The sequence below is a fragment of the Bolinopsis microptera genome, chromosome 7 (assembly GCF_026151205.1).
Source record: "Bolinopsis microptera isolate Bmic1 chromosome 7, MBARI_Bmic_1.0, whole genome shotgun sequence".
Taxonomy (NCBI): Eukaryota; Metazoa; Ctenophora; class Tentaculata; order Lobata; family Bolinopsidae; genus Bolinopsis; species Bolinopsis microptera.
Genome location: NC_087078.1, coordinates 2,880,175 through 2,888,554, shown reverse-complemented (window position 1 = coordinate 2,888,554; position 8,380 = coordinate 2,880,175). Strand labels below are relative to the sequence as shown.

At 37.1% G+C, this 8,380-nt stretch overlaps 1 long non-coding RNA gene across 1 annotated transcript; it reads right to left on the bottom strand.

Annotated features, from left to right (window-relative positions):
• Positions 1-6,523: 6,523 nt before the first annotated feature.
• On the bottom strand, positions 6,524-8,356 carry LOC134818622 (uncharacterized). The gene is made up of 5 exons (XR_010160690.1): positions 8,267-8,356; positions 7,978-8,061; positions 7,601-7,647; positions 7,260-7,359; positions 6,524-6,916 (listed from the first exon to the last, which is right to left on the bottom strand). It is a non-coding gene; the product is annotated as an uncharacterized LOC134818622 (long non-coding RNA).
• Positions 8,357-8,380: the final 24 nt, after the last annotated feature.

Genomic DNA, 8,380 nt, shown 5'->3' with positions numbered 1-8,380 from the left:
GGCACAAAACCCCCGAACCCCGGCCACCAAACTCATTTAATAAAAGCACGCATCCAACACTGCATAGTTGCTATGATAACTGCGTAGTTGCTACGTTAACTGCATCTTTTGTACTTAAAACTTCCATGGGTGAGAATTGTGATAGAGTGATAATCAAGCAGCTTTAAATATCCATGTTATTACAATATTTATTTTCTTGCTGCCTTTAAAAAGGGTGCTAGTCTCAGAATATATACCAGCGGTGTTGTGTGGTACGTTGCTTGCAGAGTGTTACAGAGTTTTCAATCTTTAGTTGCAGTGTTGCAGTGTTGGAGTGTTGCAGTGTTGGAGTGTTGCAGTGTTGCAGCCAGAGTTTAAAACAATTATGATAGCTGCATTTACTATAATAGCGTGAGTTTAATTAAAACCCTTGTGATAAAGTTTAATAATGTTATTTTATTAATATTTGTATTTTCCTGGATCAAGGTAATTTTCGTTGTTTTGTAATCCAATAAATTCGCAGGTTCGCAATCCTGGCAGTGTTGGGAGTAGGTAGGTTGTGATTTTATAAAATAATATAGATGTTACAATCTTAAATTTGATCCTTTGAACAGCTGTTGAGCAATGAAACGCAAACATAATCTTAGCAAAATGAATATATTTCTTTTATCTTCAGCATTTAATCAGTCACATAATCTGATAATATCAATGGTCAGTTTGAAAATGTCAAAAATTCTCATCAAAAATGTAGTAAAGTCTCAAAAAATGTATTTAGCATCTCGTCAAAATGGAATAGTTTAAAATCGGAACAAAATTAATGGCATATACTATAATAATGTGGAGTCTGCAGTAGTTCATTAAATCAAAAAGACGCAATTCAAAAATTGATAGACTGCATATATAAACAAAAAATGGACGATTTAAAAATAAAATTCGGGACACCATGAAAAATTAGCTTCCAGAAACGGAATTCACATTGTTCAGGTCAAACGGATAAAGTCTCTTCAATTTGTTAATATAAAACTGTTCTGACTTTCTAATATTATCTGGGGATGTAGAACACAAAATATCAAAATGGAAACTTTCATTGAAATCAGATCTCTCCCTCAAATTATGAACTGAAAAAAGATGTGCCCCTAAAACATTCTCGTCATCAAAATCTCTGTGGCTCTCAACATTCCCCTTACTACTCGCCTCTAAAATCTCATAATATTTACTGCGATGACCATTCACACGTTGGCTGAGGCTGGTGACTGATTTTCCCACGTATAAGTTATTAACAGTACGAAGTTTGTTACAAAGATGTTACAACATAGATAATATAACTACATCTTCCCTAGTTCCGATCATATTTCCGTCTACCCAAATGTCTACCCTTAATGTCTACCATTAATGTCTACCCTAATGTCCAACTTTAATGTCTACCCTAATGTCTACCATTGATTTCTACCATTAATGTCTACCCTAATGTCTACCATTAATATCTACCCTAATGTCTACCTTTAATGTCTACCCTAATGTCTACCATTAATGTCTACCATTAATATCTACCATTAATGTCTACCTTAATGTCTACCCTAATGTCTAACCTAATGTTTAACCTAATGTCTAGCCTAAATCCTAATGTCTACCCTTAATGTCTACCCTAATGTCTACCATAATGTCTAACCCTAATGTCTACCCTAATGTCTAACCTTAATGGTCGGGCTAGTTGAAAATTTCACAAATTAGGACCGATAATGCGATAATGTTATTAGTTTATAGATGTGAAAAAATTGATGAAAAAAATGGGCGTGGCATGTTGGGGTGGTTCCGGTTGGAGTTGAAGCTTCAAACTTTGTTTGGTATTTATTTGGCCTAAGGAACAACAGATAAGCCTATTAACGCAATTATTGGATAATACATAAAATGAGAACGCTTTAAGCTAAGAACTCAAAAATTTTTGCACACATTTGGCTTGATAATTGAAAACCTTTCCCAAAGTTTCAAGTTCATTGGTTAAAATATGGCTAAGTTATGACCATTTCAAAACTCATCGGATACGTGATCCGAGCACTCAGTCAGTGATATTTGCACTCAATTAGTGATCTCGTCACCCAATCTGATCAAGAGTAAGGCGTTAGCGTGTATTAATGAGGTTCATTAGGCTTTGATTGGATACCGATGATGACTTTGCTAGAAAGGGAAACACAAATTTTTAGGATAAAAACCAGATCGTGACTTTTCAGGAAAAGCCGTTCTCTCCACCACTTCATCCGGTCTAGTAAAGCCCCAGTGAATTGCATTCTGGGAGTTGACATATAATCCGTTTATATGGCCTTGTCGCTGTACCAGATTTCGTCCTCAAAGTAGGGATCCACATTCTGCTTGGACAGGAATGTGTTGGCGAAATCTATCCTCGATTGGAAATCACGGTCCAAAAGTTTGTGTTTCTTTGTGATTCGGTAGGCCCGGTTCGATGATTCAATGGATGGTTCATTCCTTTTTATTGATTGTAAGGAACCTGTGACTAGCAGGGCTAACAAGCCCTGAAATGGTGACACCACCATAAATTCGTGTGATAGCGTTTTAGGTGCAGTCAGCTGTATAGGCCGGCCCATAAGCAGGCTGCAACCAATCAAGCGGTGCATGTGAGCCAAACATGCCATTAACCAAGTGACGAGATCACTGACTGAGTGCTCGGATCACGTATCCGATGAGTTTTGAAATGGTCATAACTTAGCCATATTTTAACCAATGAACTTGAAACTTTGGGAAAGGTTTTCAATTATCAAGCCAAATGTGTGCAAAAATTTTTGAGTTCTTAGCTTAAAGCGTTCTCATTTTATGAAGACAATAGTGAAAAAGAGGGAGTGTCACGCCACGCCCACTGTAATTGGGCGTGGCTTACGAAACTTTCAGGAAATCTAAGTTTGACCCATATCTATAATCTCTGAAATTTTGGTGCAATTTGGAGACGAATTACGTGAGTTATTAAGAGGTTGCGTGTGGGTAGTCACTTATGGGCCACCCTGTACTTACAAATTTGATAGGAGACGGTGAACAGCTGAAATAGCAGCACAATCCTGAAAATAAAATAATCTATAATTTGTATATCAGTACACTGTACAGTCGATGATAGTTATGGACATTTAACAATATTAATCTAATTAAACTTTAAGCAATTAAGTAGCAACCCATCACTCACCAGAAGAAGTTGGCAATCCTCATGATTAACCCAACAATTACACAGCGATAATCTCCTCTGAAGAAGGTGAAATATTTATCTGTTCAGCGGAACTACTGGATCATAACAACTGAAAAGTAAAGTCCTCGGTGCTCGGTATTTAAAGGAGTTGTATAATGTATACAAACCTGAGACTTGGCCAATGAAAACCCCGGCGTCACGTAAATCGGTTACTTTGACCAACCGAAGAGCTCGAGGAGTGCCTTCACGTTGTTATCACTCTGTTAAGTGCTCTCCGTGTCTGCTGATACGGACTGTTAAGTGCTCACATACACATTACTACAGTTTCTACTAGTCACGTGTCCTCTATCCCTGATCTATCCCTCTATATATGTTATTATTTGCTCTAATTAGTGGTCACGTACAGACTAATTTCATAATTATTAGACCACAGATCTTGTAAAAACAATAATATAATGCTATAACTGCAAAAGCAACTAGTCAGCAACTGGAAAAGGAAACCGCAACAAGCCCAAACTAGTCAAAACAAATCCACTTATTTCACTTATTTCAGGTTAAGAGGAAGCGATCTGACCGTGTATGTGAGCACTAACTATTAATCGGTGGAAACTTGTCTGGTTCGCTAGGTTGCCAGGTTACCAGATTGGTGAACACTTATCTGCTTTGTAGGCACTCGTACTCAAGTTTTATTGATTCGCAGGCTTTAAAAGTTTAAAGAGCTTAAACGAATCTCACAGCAGCATTTCCACCCATATCCGCCCATATCATATCCGCCCGAGGAGTCAGGGCTAAATTGGTCGTATAAACTTATAATGTGTGGTTTTGATGGAAGTTGCTGATTCTCACCGTTAAAGATTTTACTGGAGGAGGTGAAACATTTTGCTAACCACACACTGACAATTGACATCATAACTACCATTATTGGAGGTCAAATAGAGCATGATAATATGATAAATGAAATGCTGCTCAAACCAGAAACCAACCTGTACGTCTGTATGTATGTACGACAGCCCACATTAAAAAAGTAAATAGTATTTGAATGACCATCCGCAAATGAAAAATGATACCGAGAATGAAATGATACCGAGAATGAAGTGATACCGAGAATGAAATGATACCGAGAATGAAATGATACCGAGAATAAAATGATACCGAGAATGAAGTGATACCGAGAATGAAATGATACCGAGAATGAAATGATACCGAGAATGAAATGATACCGAGAATGAAATGATACCGAGAATGAAATGATACCGAGAATGAAATGATACCGAGAATGAAATGATACCGAGAACGAAATGATACCAAGAATGAAATCGGTCGCTTGCGTATCCCATTCTCTCATTGTATATTAAAGTCATTATTATAAAGGTATATTAGAACCAGACAGAAACTAGGCCTGAACGTAACCCCTCGGTTTCAGTTCCTTGTTTAACGCCGCCGTACAGCAAGGACATCCACCGAGTCGCCAAGGCTGACCACATATAGCTCACACCACAAGATGCTCTATCAAATGTTGCTTATATACCGAGAATCTATAGGAAATATTTCCTTGTAGGTTTAGAGGTTTATCTGTGAACAGATAATTACCTTATTCCCAACTTATAGGAATTAGAATTCCTATACTATTCTAACGAGCTACACCAAGCATAGCTTGGTTCGACAACTCTCGAACTCCGGTACGTGTCGAATTAAAGTCCATGTAGCGTACTCTAGTTCGACAAATAGTTCCTGCTTGTGATCCATGGGCTATTGCAGGTCCTTATCATAGGATCACATGGTTCAATAACAGGTGCACGAGATCAGAAATTAAGTTTAGGTAATCTTATAAACTATTTTCTGATATCAAGCAACCAGCAGTTGCAAATTTCAGAACCATTCAGTATAATCAATAATATTAATTGTAATTCTCCTACCTTACAAACTTAATCTACAATATCGATCTATAAAACGGAGTACGAGTTACCTGGGGCACCGTTTAGTCTACAATTGTGCTAACTAACAATTGAGTCTGAGGTCAGCTTAGCACCAGATTGTAAAGAAGTTATCATTATCAATTGTCTCAAAAAGCTCCCAATAAAATTACATAATGACAATGTGCACATTACACACATTATTGCATATTAGTTAAACAGCATGAGATAAGTGGAAAGCAAACCGCAGGGGTCTCCAGTCGGGGGTCCTGAAAATGTTCGAATTTTTGAGTTTATAGAACTCATGAGAACGTGCATGTCCTCAAATATTACCGTTACTTCTGGCTCACGGAACTTTATCAAATTTCATATGAGACTCAAAATTATTCGATAAAAATCCAAATTGAAAAGATATTCTGAATTAAAAATATTATCTTTAAGAATGTCCTTCTCATCCAGTCGAAGTTCTCTTGCCGAACTTTAGTACGTGTCGAACTTAGGTCCAGGTAGCGCACTTTAGTTCGACAAAGTCGAACTTTAGGTTTGTCGAACTACAGTACGTGCATCGAACTTCAACTTGAGTGCCTGTCGAATTAAAGTATGTGTACCAGTTAGCCTGTGTATACGGCACGGACACTATATTATATGAACGGGTAATTAATTATATCACTTCGAGATGGCAGGGCCTACTCTCATGCTGTCTATAGGTGATGATTAATTCTGAAAAACTAGGGACAACTGGGGAATGATCCCAGATGATTTCGCTCTGAGAATCAGGGTCAGTAGCTCAATAGGTAGAGCAAGACACGCGATATGTCGAGGTTCTAGGATCATTCCCCAGTTGTCCCTAGTTTTTCAGAATCAATCATCACCTATAGACAGCATGAGAGTAGGCCCTGCCATCTCGAAGTGATAATAATAATTAAATGTTTCGCAGATTGGCAATTGATCGGTGTAGTTGGTGTTGTACACACTGCACTGATAATGATATCACGTGAATATATATTCTAATAACTGATTATTAATTATACACAAACATTTGTTTCAGGGCCACCATCCTACTCTTGGACCTGTAAACAGTGTCAAAACGAAAACAGTTCCACGACACAAACTTGCTGTAAATGCGGGGTCCTAGACGTCTGATAGTTACCAGGTTACCAGGTTACCAGGTTACCAGGTAACCATGTTACCAGGTTACCAGGTCAAAAAACTTGCTGTTAATGCGGGGTCGTAGTCGTCTAATTGATACAAGTTTACCACTTTTATTTATTTGGATTGTTATCTACTTATCAGTGTCCTGCGCGTCGCGGGATAAGTTAAAATACAATTTTAACGTGTGTCTGCGTTATGTTTGTTGCAATATACAATCTTTCTGCAATACGTCAACACGGTGTAAACTTTTTCACATACATTAGATAAACAACATTTCAAACACTTATATTTCTAATATTACATTTACAAAGTATATATTTGTTAATTGAACACTTTTATAAAATCGCACGTTTATGAAATCTTCAAAATGTTATTGTGAATAAATCATCATTGATCAGGATCTCGATTATGTAATTTTTCTTCCAAGAAATTCCAAAGCGGCTCAAAATTATTGTCTATAAATTACGTAATCAGTAATTAACTCAACATTGCTACATTATGAAGTTATGGTATTGGTAGTACTTCCACAGTACTTCCACTACCGTTTATATTCCCAACTCGTCAAATCAACAGTTTTTAAGGTTGATATTGCAAAGGATAGCTTGACAACACATTTTACCCTGTTTTGCTGCTGATAGTTTAGAGCTTTTGCAGTAGGTTTCATAGTGGATGCACTGTTTGGAACCTAGGCGGGAGAGGTAGGATTCAATACTATGAGGTTAAAGGTTACCAGGTTACCAGGTTACCAGGTTACCAGGTTACCATGTTACCAGGTTACCAGGTTACCAGGTTACCAGGTTACCAGGTTACCAGGTTACCAGGTTACCAGGTTACCAGGTTACCAGGTTACCAGGTTACCAGGTTACCAGGTTACCAGGTTACCAGGTTACCAGGTTACCAGGTTACCAGGTTACCAGGTTACCAGGTTACCAGGTTACCAGGTTACCAGGTTACCAGGTTACCAGGTTACCAGGTTACCGAGTTACAAGGTTACAAGTTTACCATTTTATGTACAAAAAGTATATTACCTTTTTTTAAATCATCAGGACACCCCCTCATATTATAGTTGGAAGCTAAACACTCGCAGGTCATGCCCCGTAGTTGATGTCCTGAGCAGGTTGTCAGATTCTGTGGAGATCACAGCTTATTTATTCTTTTATTAATTGAAGTTTAATTAATTTCCATGAAGAGATCATGATGTTCGTATAACGATTACAAACTGGACTAAATTTGTTTGCGGATGTTTTGATTTGAAAAGTGATGTCTTTAACATTTTGATTTATAATGGTTCATTGAGGCAAAGTGAATAAACCAGCTAATATATAGTACACTGTAATATTGAAGGATTATTTATCTTAAAATTTCTTACATCATATCTGTTTTTGTTTCTCCTTTTTTTGTTTTTCTTTGATAGTCCTGAAAGGAAAAACTGCTTGTCAGTGTGAATTGTCAAATTGTTTTTAGAAACGAAATAGGACGCTGATAAACTTTTGCGGAATGATACATTTTGAAGGAGAATATTAATTAGACACTTATTTAATAATTAATATTCCAATTACAAGTGCAAAATTTGCGTCAGAAATTTAAGGGGATAGTTCACACATTCTCACATTACATAAACCAGATTTTTGTCATTTGAGACCCCACTCCGATCCACCACTTTAAAAATATATTGTGTTGAAATTCCAAACTCTCTACCCCTTAGAATTGACTTTCGTAATATGTAAATTAACTAAATAAAGTCACCTGGATTAACCAGCATTAATAAAATGAGGCACAGCGTGATCAGCAGTAGGCTCCGGGACATCGTAGGAAGAATAGGAGAAATGACTGGCGGGCAGGTGGTAAATTGGTGGTAAATTAGTGAAGTATTAAAACTATCAGAACTTTATCACCAAGCTAATTATACAAACAAGCAGGTGGTAAACTATTAAACTATCAGATTTAGAACCAAACTATTTATAGAACTAAGCTACTTATAGATTCAAGATTTGAGACTAAACTGCGAAAAAATAGCGATATACAAGATTCATACCAAGAAACTAGGAGAATAGGGTACACTTTGTTGAGAAAACTAAAGAAATGTACAAATGTTCAAGGGGAGCAGCTCTGTAACCAATCTATTGATCTATTGTGTTCCAATGCACAT